This window comes from Elgaria multicarinata, chromosome 2 (assembly GCF_023053635.1).
Source record: "Elgaria multicarinata webbii isolate HBS135686 ecotype San Diego chromosome 2, rElgMul1.1.pri, whole genome shotgun sequence".
NCBI lineage: Eukaryota > Metazoa > Chordata > Lepidosauria > Squamata > Anguidae > Elgaria > Elgaria multicarinata.
In genome coordinates, this window is record NC_086172.1 from 77,225,482 (window position 1) to 77,238,591 (window position 13,110).

Here is a 13,110-nt window from a genome sequence, read left to right on the forward strand (position 1 = left end):
TGTGGCTGCCACTCTGTCTGCCATCTCCTGCACTGTCTATTGCTGTCAGGATCGCTGTGGGAAGACTCTGTACTCCCTCCCTGAGATTCTCATACAGATTGTTCTTTTCCCACCACTGTTACCAGGAAAGAAGGAGCGATCCATATTAGGATCACTGAGATGTGAGTGTGTATGCTTAAATGCATGTGTGCGTTTGCATGCGTGTCTATGTCTATGCGGGTTCATGCATGGGTCCCAACCCCTAAGCCAGCATCACATGTGGCCTTCAGGTTGTGCACACAAACAAACAAACAAACTCTAACTGAGGATAACCCTTCATGCATCAGATGAGGTGGCCTCTAGGTGCCACAATGGAACTGTTGGCCTTCAGCGTACCGCAAGATTCTTTCTTGGTTTTGCTGCAGCCAATTAATATGACTACTACCTTTCCGGAAATTGTAACCTTCATGTCTGAGTGATGATGTAACCGCAGTAGGTACTGAGTCACTAAGGAGAGATATCTGTGGTCCAATGAGGTGCCCCCACCCTGCCACTGTATGAGAAGTACACCCACTTCCCCTTTATCTTGCACTTCCTCCACATTCCTTGTTACTCTCTGCAGTTGGAAACTTACCACCTCCAGGAGCATGGGATGTCTACAGGAAAACGAATTCGGTTGTGTTGCACTGAAGAGAGGGACAGATAAACATTGTTTGCCATGGACACAGCAGGCTGGGACTTGTTTTCAATACTAAATGCCAGGGAGGAAACTCACTCTTTGTACTGCAAGCCATAGCCAGTGGGGCAAAACCTTGAACTGGTACAAGCTCAGCCTCACTAGCAAGGACTACGGGGAACAGGAGAGATTCTAACTCCATTACTAATGGGGTAAAAGTGTCCAGATGCCAAAGAAGACCAGGCTCCTTTGCAACTAACAGTGGTGCAAAAGAGGGAAACATCGGAGGTTGCATTTTGCTCAGCCCTGCAAGACAAACTGAATCTGGCAACATTTTCTTCTTCTTTTTGGTGACTCTTTAATGCTGCAGGGCCACAGGAACTTTCTTCCAAGCCACCCCCATTGAATTCAGTGGGGCTTCCTTCAGAAAAAAAGCATGCCTAGGATCGCCCTGGAAAGCTTACATGAGCCTGGCGTGTTGCTGGGGTCAGTGTCGTGGTACCCAGGGGTAAGTGCAAGGTGCACTGGCTGGTGCCTGTTTCAAGAAACAGCAGGGTTACTTGGGGTCCAGAGTACTTTGGACTCTGAGCCCATCTGCCACAATTCTTTAAAGGCCATATTAAACAGCCACTCCAGATTCATGAAAGGGCAATTGAGGCAGCCTTAAAGGCGGCCCAAAAATAATTTTAAAATAAATAACTACGGTGTTAACCCACCCCAAAACTCTGTGATTAGCTGGAAGGTGTTGGGCTGATTTTGGGTTGGGTACTAACTGTCCTAAGAAGGCATGTACTGAAGATGGAAGGCTTAAGGAATAGGATTTTACCACCATTCCAAGATTAGTCTTTCCTTGTGATCCCCCTAGGAACATCACAGACCTCTACTGGCAAGACCTGCCTTCCTGATAATAATTGTATAGGAATGATAATTATAATAATGAATAATAATAATTGTATGAGGCTTTTCAGTCTGTAGTGCCACAAATCCAAGTGATTTCCTTGGCCAAACCTTATGGAAATTTCCTAAGCTGGGATCATCTCAGTGATGCATAGCTGTCCTTCAGTATCTATCTCTTTAAAGCCATAATCTTCCATAGCCCACTTGGAATAACACGTGTTTTTCCCAGGGCTCCCAGCTCCACAACAGGGGACACCTTTCAATGTGTCAGATTTGGCAGAGATAGCTAAAGCCATCTCCCTTTTAATCAACACTTTTCTAGTCCCATCTCTTAGGTGCAAAAGGTGCAAAGAAGGTCTTCATGCTTACATGCCTCGGATGGGTAAAACCTATTGGCCAATCACCCCTGCCCACCCTGATTGAGCATAATAGAAATGGAATATGGTTCTTTATTCCTGTGCCCTTCTGGGAACTTCTTCTTTTGACTGCCTGAAGATGCTATATGTGTTGCAATTCTCCAGGTGACGACTGCAATGTGAGTATTTTACCTCTAAAGAGTTTAGCATAGGCTAGAAAGATTTTCACCGCTTGCTTATTTTCAAGTAGCCATTCTGCTTTCCCTTTTTATCTTTTATTATATTCCTTTAATGAATATCTTCTTTCCATCTGGACCTGAGATTTGACTGAATTTTTATGACAATATCAATAGAGAGCTTTGTCTTCCCTGGCCAATTGGACTCACCTGTCTTTGTTCACCTATTCATCTATTTGCACCCAAGGGGGAGTAAAACGAAAGTAATAGGATGCCTGCCCACAGTAAAGGAGAGTCTCAACTGGTCGCTACCTCTTCACAAGCAGAAATCTAGCTCATAGCTCTGGGGTCTCTCCCCCCACCCTCCAGCAGGATTGGGGGGAAGAGGGGGGAAGCTGCAACCTACTGATTAGAAAGAAGCATGCACAACTGGCCTGCCTCTCAAGGCAGTGAGAGGTGGCATAGTGTCCTCGGCAATCGGTCAACCCACCCAAGACACACATGGGCCCTGCCTTCACGTTGGGTAATCCTCATGCCAGGACTGATGTGGGGTTTCCAGTGGTTATCCTGGTACTGCAGCCCCCTCCCTCTTCCTGGCTTCTAGCAAAAAATTGCTGGTCACCATCCTCCCGGAACACCCCCCTCTCCAGATTGACCACAGAGCAAGGTCAGACGGTGGAAGAGCCAGGGTTAACTCACTCCCAATGGAAAAAGTTAGGATAAGTCTTCTTAACAGCGCAGCATTGTGGAAAAGCCCCGCAGTGGCTGCAGATCTGCGGTTGCATCATATAACTGATGCAGTGCTGCTTCACAACCACTGCAGGGCTTTGAAGATGTATAGACAGCCCCATGAACAGAATTGCAACACATATAGCATCTTCAGGTAGTCCAAAGAAGAAGTTCCCAGAAGGGCACAGGGATAAAGAACCATATTCTTTTTCTTGCTTCTTCATCAAACCCCATCGTACTCTTTTTTGCCTAGTACTTAGTCATCTGGAAAAGAACATTAGTGTTTAGGAAACAGACATGCAAATGAAGAAATGCTCCCAGGGGGTGGTTACAATGTGTCTGTGCATGTTAGACTCAATAGCACAAACATGAACAGACAACAAGTACAAAGCTGATTTGTTACTTACTTGGTGAAACAAAGGACAGAGGGCCTTTGGCCAGCAAAGACCATTTGCAGCAGACGACTGAGAAAAATATGAAACCTAGTGCCATTTCATATAGCTGAATTCTTGACATTCCCACTTAGCAATATGAGACAGACACCATCCAGGGAAAGTGAAGGTTCTCTGGTTGATTAGTGTCAACAGCAGGGGTGTTGCACCTCGGACCGGCAAGCCCACCTCGGGGTCCCAATCCAGTCCTGTAGTGTTCTCCAGATGTCCACATCCCCATCTTCTACTGGCTCCAATCCTTTTCCCCAACTGCTGATCATTTGGGAGTTTCCCAGTTTTTCTGCAGCCCCCCCCCATTCTAAAAAGCTGAAAGGAGTCATAGAATAGCAGAGTTGGAAGGGGCCTACAAGGCCATCGAGTCCAACCCCCTGCTCAATGCAGGAATCCACCCTAAAGCATCCCTGACAGATGGTTGTCCAGCTGCCTCTTGAATGCCTCTAGTGTGGGAGAGCCCACAACCTCCCTAGGTAACTGATTCCATTGTCGTCCTGCTCTAACAGTCAGGAGGTTTTTCCTGATGTCCAGCTGGAATCTAGCTTCCTTTAACTTGAGTCCATTATTCCGTGTCCTGCACTCTAGGAGGATCGAGAAGAGATCCTGGCCCTCCTGTGTGTGACAACCTTTTGAGTATTTGAAGAGTGCTATCATGTCCTAGGGCTTTGTTACTGGCAGTAAATGCTTTAAGCTAAAATATGCTGGTATGTTTGATATTTGGGGCACACTCCCTTTTGCCTTCAGTCCTGCCCACCACTGCCATGTGGTCCCCGAGGGCTTTTCTGAAACTGAATTTGGCCCTTGGGCTGACAGAGGCTGAACATCCTAGGTGGGTATCACTAAAGTTGTGCTTAGGATGATTATCCTTCCCTAACATAGAACTGGAGCTCTGCTTTGGACCCTTTTCTAAATAATAATTCTGTTTCTTTTCCCTGTTCATATATCTAGATGTATTCTCACATTGGGGGAAGAAGGCAGAAAATTAATCACAGCAAAGGTGACTCAGTATCAAAACTTTTGCTCACACATGGGCAGGCCTGGCACAAAGTCTCTCACTGCCTGAGGCAAGAGAGGAGACCTGCCACCACTGCATCTCGTCCCCACAACTCCCCCACCCCCATCCTGCACCCCCGCTTTATCACACCAGCGTTATACCGTGCAGTCACTGTGAATTGCATGCAAAGGACTCAGAAGTTTTCCACCTTATAATCTGCTTTGATTGTGAAATACTCCCATGCAGCCTGCTTTAATTGTGCTTCAAAGGGAAAAGATTTGCCATATTTAGCCCCTGCTTTTTGAGCGTATCAAAGCTTACATCTGCATAAGCTTTAAAGATAAAGACACCAAAATTGGCACATTAATAGATATTAGGGAGAGCTTTAAGCATACCAAATTTGAATTGAATTGAATTGAATTGAATTTGATTTTTTATGATTTTTTTACATTTCCCCTCTTAAACTCACTTCCTGGTATGCAAAGGATTGCTGTCACCGGGTAGCAAAACAAGAACAGCGGCGAAAGCTTAGCACTACGGGGATAATCTGAGGGAAGCAGGTATGTGTGATAAAGTTCTTATTATTGTTACAGCCTCTGGATTGACTCTATGGAGCACCGTGTGGCCAGAAGCAGCAGCTGTATCATGGGAGTTTGCGTGGGTCTTGCAAAAGCTCTGTGATCACTTCTTTTGGCTGCCCACAACAAAGGAAGGAGAAGGTGGACAGGCTGCTCTCTCGCTGCAGGAAACAGCACAGTGGGAGAGCAGTTGCCGGGGGGGGGGGGGCTCTCAAGAGCCCCCGCTGGAGGCTGCAGTGGTGGGCCCTGCAGTGCAATTTGCAACCATTTGCTGATCCACCACCTGATGTGGGCAGGTGTGTGGGCCAGCACTATCTGTAGGATCATGTAGCATCAATAGCAGCCCCCCACCCCCAGCAGCTGGCTTTAAAGGTGGAACAGTGGGTGAAGCAGCCTGTGAATGTCAAGAATTCAGGCTGTAGTTCCTGTGATGCCCTTTAGGGAGCAGCGGAGAGCAAGAGCAGGCATGTAATCCTAGGACTCAGCTTGACAACAGCGCATTGGCGCTGTGAACCCCCAAACAGGGCACCCTCCTATGAAACTACAACCCAGATGAGAAGATGATGTCTACCACACACGCACACACTGTCTGCATGACAGAAACCAGCTGAGCCATTTCATCACTCTATCACTTCTGCTTGCCTTTCTAGGTATGAGCTAGCGCAGCCAACAAGTCCAAACCAAGCCGATTGAACAGAGATTCTAGCTCAACTGTATCGGCGACAAAAAGAAACATTTCATCCACATTTGGGGAGAATATACCAAGATTTGGAGAGACAGGTATAATATTCTCTGCCTCACAACAAATCCGATTTTAGCAATGCATATGATTGTAGCTACTTGTAATTCAGCTTCCTCTCCATCCATCCCAAATCAACTATCAGAATTAAGTGGGGTTGAAGAATCTCTTTTAATAGACCTCCTGTGCCTTTGGTCTGCTGGGACAAAAGGTGGTATTTCAGTGTTCGGCCCCGCAAGATAAACGCAAAGACTTAGGCCTCGAACGATGTATGTTTTAAATAATATTAGTAACAAGCTGGGCTGTACCACCTCCATATGAAATGTGTGCAACCTGAGGCAGATTCTCACCAAAGTTCATTAGCCATCACAAATGGAAACCCCATCTCTCCATCCCACTCCTAAACCTAGTGAGGAGAGGCATTTAATGCAACAGAGGAAACACCGACATGCCCTCACGTTCTTCCACAGTGCTCCAAATATGAGGAAGCGTGTGCAAGGTTCTTCCTCAAATGATCTTACATTGAGCAAGACTTCCCATAAAAAAGTATTGCAGTGAAGTAGTTCCTAACCCTGGGAGAATGAAGAGAGATTACAGACACAGCGTGGCTTTGTAAAACAATTGTCCAGAGGATGGTTTGGAATGGGTGAATGAATAAAATCTTGATTTAGTTAGGGTGACCATATGAAAAGGAGGACAGGGCTCCTGTAACTTTAACAGTTAAACAGAAAAGGGAATTTCAGCAGATGTTATTTGTATATATTGGAGAACCTGGTGAAATTTCCTGTTCATCACAACAGTTAAATCTGCAGGCCCCTTGCCCTCTTTTGTATCTGATCACTCTAGTATAGCTCCTGCAGCTTCAACTGTTGTGATAAAGAGTAAGTTTCACCAGGTTCCTCATATACACAAACGACATTTGCTGAAATTTCCTTTTCAATACAACTGTTAAAGATACAGGAGCCCTGTCCTCCTTTTCATATGGTCACCCTAGATTTAGTTGAAGCCCATTTATGCAGCTTGTTCTGCCAATAAATTAGCATTGGTTTGTTGTCGACCCAGTGATAGCCGCTGAGAGCAGACCACATCTACTACAAAAACAGTGGCCACTGCCAAAGTGCCTCTGTTTTAAGAGATAGCTCCTGCCTTGTCCTTGCTTATTCTAGACTAGCCGTGAGTCCTCTTTTGCATAGTCCTCTACTCTCCAGTCCAATTCCACTTTAAAGGTCAGAAGGAAGAGCTGGGCCTTGAAATTGCCCACCAACAGCTAGTACCTGGAGGGCAGACTGAGCGAGGAACACAAGTCATCTGCTCACCATCTATTATACTATGGCGAGATGAATTGTATTTCTATTCAAATTATAACAACTATTTCTAAATTTGCATCTTTACATATAAATTAGCATAGGCATATTTTATGTAAACTGATATCCTTTTTGTGGGTGATGCATTTCTTCTTTTGGAAAAATTTATAAGGGGCCATCCTAGCTCTTTTTCGGCTTGCAGTCAGAAATACTTCAACCAGGAATGCCACCAGCGGGCAGCTTTGACTGGGACAGCAATGTCCTTCCAGCAATCCCCTCCCCTCCTCTAGTGAGGAGGAGCAGGTGTTACAGGTCCCCAGTGTGATCTCCTGAAAGCTTCTCACACCCCTTAATCTCATTCCTCTGGAGCAAGGGCACAGCTGGTGTGTGAACACGATCTCCTCTCAAGGGAGGTAGGCCTAATTCCTACAAAAAGCAACATGGAGAGGGGGGTGGAAGGGAGCTGTGGGAACAAATCCAGGAAAGGTCACTGATTGAAAAGTGCAGAAGAGCAGAGTTGAGCAATCTCCCCACCCCACTGACTTCAAGCACTTGAAAAAGGTTTGCTACCATCTAACAGTATTGTGGAGTCAGGAGGCCATTGCTGTGTTTGGTTATTATTTTTACACAGCACAAGAGTTGGGAGGAGTAACACCCAATCAGCACAGGACAGACAAGAAGTCTAGTAATAGTAGTGAGCATATATATATATATATATATATATATATATATATATATATATATGATAACTCAATATAAATAAATAAGAGCTTTTGAAAGCTCAGGGCATGTTAAGTTATTGGCCACTTAAAAGATTCCAGTTGGTACCTAGTACAGTACAAATTATTATTATCAATCCCTGCTAAGACATTCAGGATGCACTTACTTGGAATTATATTCCATTGAACACAGCAGAATTTACTTCTATGTAAAGATGCACAGGATCAGGCCACTCATGTTCAAAGTTCTTTACAATCCATAACTCAGGGGTGGGCAGAAAGGAGATTTCCATATGTTTTGGATGTCAACTCCCCCATTCCTGGTCATTGGCCATGCTGGCAGGGGCTTATGGGAGTTGACATCAACAACATCTGGAGATCTACCCTAGCTTACTCAGTTTCACAACCCTGCAGTGTAGTCCAGTACTGTTCACATTTTTTCAGATGAGGATCCAAGGCTACAGCACGCCAGAAGCCAGATAATGGCCCCGATCCAAATTTAATCATGGGCAACAATAGGTGATCTTGGGTGGAAATGCCTACTATTCCTCCATCTACATCAAAAGACACATTCTTCCAGTTCCGCAATCGTGATTGAGTATTACCATGGGACTTATGGCATGACCACTGATGTGCATCTGCTTCCACATTGATAATGCATCTAGGAGGCTGCTTGCATGCATCTCCCTTACTGGATTGGAACAAGTAAACTCATCCTTTTCAGCCAAAAGCTCTATCAGTTGCAGATTGGTCCATTGTGGTTGCAAATAAAACGTCAAGACTTAACTTTTTAAAGGAGTCATGGATTTTGAGGGTAACAACTGGGAGTACTGAGTTTAAATCAACCTATTTCATATTATAAGAAATACATTTGGTGATGAACAGGCCAACCACCGATTGTGCTGTGATGCCACAGTACCGTCAGTTAATAAAATACGTCAGCAAATTTTATACAAAACAGCCATGTAATACATTTTTGATGTTAGTATGACTCAGACAATAAGCGCTACCCTATTTGCCCAGAGCACTGAAGACAACAGCTGCAAAGCAGAACAGAAGCATATGCCACAGATGTGAACCATAGAGAGGAAAACTTTCAGTTTTAGCAATCACCTCAACTAAAGCAACCATGATTCCATGCATTGCTCAGCACTATAAGATCAAAACCCAAACCCAAAGGAAATGCCATCCGCTCCTATGCATCATGACCACATAGGCTAGACAATGTCCTGATTAGCTGAGTCGAGCAGGCGAAAAACCATCACTAAAAGAAAGTCAAACTTACAACAGTGGAATGTGCCAAACTAAGGCAGGTTCATCAAAGCATGAATTCCAGAGGGTTAGCCCCGTGAAGCTGGTTGCAGAAAAAGCAGCAAACAGTTTTGGGCCACCTGACTGAGGCTGCAATCCTGTACCCAATTTCCTGCGAGTAAGCTTCATTGAACTCAATGGGACCTACTTTTGAGTAGACACAATTAGGATTGTGCTGTTATTGTGGCATAACCTTTCACCGACTAGAGCCCATATCTGGTGTAGTGAGCTCTAGTATGCCACAGGGAATCTGTTAGTCTTTAAGGTAGCACAGAACTTTCTGTTGTTCTTTCATCAAAGAATAGATACAGTCCTCACAGATGTAGTATTTAAGAGATATAACCTACTATCAGAAACATAGGAAAAACTGAAAGAATTGGTTTCAAAATCCACAATTGAGCAATACCTTCATTAAGACCAGGCCCCTGTCTTTATGGTGGGGCTTTGGCGCCGTGAGGCACCTTGTTCCTGCACTTGCATTCATTCCCGGCATCTGCATGGGAAGGAATGCAAGTGCAAATTTTCCAGCTCTGGAGAAGAAGAAAATTAAAATGGGGGGAGGAAAGGAATGGGGCCGTTCCTCCCCCCTTTAAAATTTTATTATCTGCATCTGCGAAGCTCCACAGAACAGATAATAAAAATAAAGAAAATGGGTAGGAGGAATGAGGCAGCCAGAGGAGGACGCGAGCAGAGTGACTGGGCGAACCACGTCTCCTCCCTCTGGCTGCCCGTTCCTCCCCACCCCTACCCTATTTCTTTTTATTTTTATTATCTGTACTTGTGGAGCTCTGCAGACACAGATAATAAAAAAAGGGGGGGAGGAACAGCCCCGCTCCTCTCCTCTCCCCCGCTTTGTTTTGTTTTAACTTTTACAGGCGTGGGGCCACCCATGATGACCAATCAGGGGGCGCCATAGGCTCCACTGCCCAAAAGGTTGGGGTAACTGCCTGACTTTTTTGGAGCGGAGTTTCCAGGGTTTGCCCCCGGATGGCTTTGCAATGGCGGTTGCGTCATGCAGATGACATGCTGCTACTGCAAAGCCATCCCGGGGCGAACCCTTCATGTAGACATGCCCCCAGGAAAATGTCACAAATCAGTGCAGACACTTTTGGGTTGTTTTTGCTCATTGTTTTGTGTCATTTTGGTTGGTTTGAATGAAGGTATTGCCCAACTTTAGATTTTGGAGGGGGGTTTCTCATTGGTCAATATGGCTATTTTTGATTTTTAAGAGTGAGTCATGGTCACAAATCAAGATCTGGATGTCGAAATAACTGGTATTATTTTACTGATCTCAGAACTTGTATCATTTTATGTATTTGATTTGTACCCTGCATTTCTGCCAAGAAAATGGCACTCAAGGTGGCTATGTTTTGTAAAATTTGCATGACAGTGTCAACTTCATCTTTATCTTTTGGAAATAGTATTAATTATACAAGTGCAAAGATAATAACCCTGTTCAGACAACACGCTGAGCCACGATGGTTAAGCATTTTGAGCTAAACATTATGGCTTAGCATGTCGTGTGAACCATTCCTTACCATGGTGGTTACATAACCATCATTTAAACACACTCACTAGCCATTTGCTGCAACAGGGGTAGCAGCCTAACCATGGCTTAGCAGGTCAACTGAACAGGCCCATTCCTGCTTGTCCATGAAAGGGGGGGGGGAATCCAAAATCCACAGTTGGGCAATACCTTTATTAAGACCAACCAAAATTCCACCAAAATGTGCAAGTTTTGAGAACTTGAAAGCTTGCATATTTTTGTGGAATTTTGGTGGCTCCTAATAAAGGTGTGGCCCAACATAACCTTGGGCCAGTAACTATTTCTTAGCCTAACCTTCCTCAAAGGTTTGCTGTGAGGAGGAGAGCCATGGCCTCCTTGGAAGAAAGGTGGGATATAAAAGCAAAAAATGAATCAACATGAAACAAATCAAAGCATAAGATAATGCATATGATCGCTGCTGGAAAAGAGAAATTGACAAAGGGAGAAATAGTTTGCTACAATATCCTCAGCATTTTGAGCTGCAAGACTGACTGACATTCTCAAGGTCAAGAAGTGCAGTAGCTCAGAAGTTTAACACCTGCTTTGTTTGCAGAAAGTTTGAGGTTCAATTACCAGCATCTCCAGCTAGATTCTTGTCTGAAACTCTGGAGAAGCACTGCCCCGTTGTAGACCAGGGATAGGTGACCTGATGCCCTCCAGTTGTTTTGGACTACAACTCCTATAAGCCCCAGTCATTCTTTGTAGAGACAATACTGAGCCAGAGGGACCAGTGATCTCTGACTCAGTATTAAAGCAGCTTCCTACGTTCGTAAGAATCCTTATCAAAGAGTGATAAGAAGCTAGCAGAAAACAGGGAAAGCATTAGGCTGTGCAATCAGAATGACACCAGACTGGGGGGAGGATGAACAATGAACCGAAGGGGCAATGAATCTGGGGAGATCCCACCCCAAATATGGCCCAACGAAACCGTCATGAGTAAGGCGGGTGTTGCCCACAGACAAAAGTTTCTGTCCGTGTTTTGATAAAACACATATGACTCATCTATAGCTAATAACGTCATTAAAATGAAGTTGTTCATTCCGGGCATGTCTCATCTGCTGGAAAACCTGCACACCTTGAGGTATGGGTGGGTATATGTGCAGACATAGGACACATTTCCTGTGCTTCCCCCAGACCCCAGTAGAATTGGAAAACACCCTCTCCGCTCCATCCTGCAAACAGAAAAGGAAGTATGATGGGTGCAGCCCTGTGGCCGGGATAAATGCATTTGGACTGAGATGTAAGAAACCCATTAATGCCTCTCAATGCCCCGGGGCTAATCCCTCTTCTCTCCTTCCCCTGGCCTCCCAGCTCCTCACACTTTTAGTGACCTCATCTAAGGGGCTGCAAGGGGAAGGCAGGAAATGGGTGCTCACTCAGTCCTTTGATGTGCTGATGGGTCTGTGTCAGGGACCAGGCATCTCCAGGCCACTGCTGTGCTGCCAATTCCAGGCAGACAGGATGGCTCCCTCCCTGCAACAGGAGAGTGTCCTAGATACTGATCACCTACTTATCATTCAGAATGTTGATAAGAAGAAGAACAACTTGAAAGAAAGAAAGAAGGAAGGAAGCCTGGTCACAAATTGGGAAAGAATGGCACATAATCCAACACATTGGTGGCTCACAGCCCCTACCATAAGTTCACCCTAACCCCTTCCAGTGCTGCCAATTCCTCCATCTCCTGTTTTCTTTCTGCTCTTGAGGGATACATTTCCCATCCCAGCAATGTTGAGGCAGACAGCCGCCACTATTTCAACCCTGAGCAATTCCCACTCCACATTTGCCACCTCTGAATAGAAGTATAGCTTCCAAATCGCATGAGGTACTGGTTCCTCTCTATTCGGCCCTGGTTAGGCCTCATCCAGAGTATTGCGTCCAGTTCTGGGCTCCACAATTCAAGAAGGACGCAGACAAGCTGGAGCGTGTTCAGAGGAGGGCAACCAGGACGATCAAGGGTCTGGAAACAAAGCCCTATGAAGAGAGACTGAAAGAACTGGGCATGTTTAGCCTGGAGAAGAGAAGATTGAGGGGAGACATAATAGCACTCTTCAAATACTTAAAAGGTTGTCACACAGAGGAGGGCCAGGATCTCTTCTCGATCCTCCCAGAGTGCAGGACACGGAATAACGGGCTCAAGTTAAAGGAAGCCAGATTCCAGCTGGACATCAGGAAAAACTTCCTGTTAGAGCAGTACGACAATGGAATCGGTTACCTAGGGAGGTTGTGGGCTCTCCCACACTAGAGGCATTCAAGAGGCAGCTGGACAGCCATCTGTCAGGGATGCTTTAGGGTGGATTCCTGCATTGAGCAGGGGGTCGGACTCGATGGCCTTGTAGGCCCCTTCCAACTCTGCTATTCTATGATTCTCTTACTTTCTTCAAATCCCTCCTAGAAAAACAAACAAACACCTTTTCCATTCAGCCTGTGGTTGGGAACATGTTGTGGGATGGCAACTCCCATCAGCTCTAGCCAGTATAGCCAATAGTGAAGGGTGACGGGAACTGCGGTGTAACATCATATGGAGGGGCAAACATTCCCCATCCCTGTGATCAGCTTTTTGCACAACCGCCCCTCCCCATAATACAACTGAAACAATTGTATATTCCTTCCCTATTTATTCCCCTCCTTCTTTAGTTTTCCCACTGTCAGATTTTTAGAGT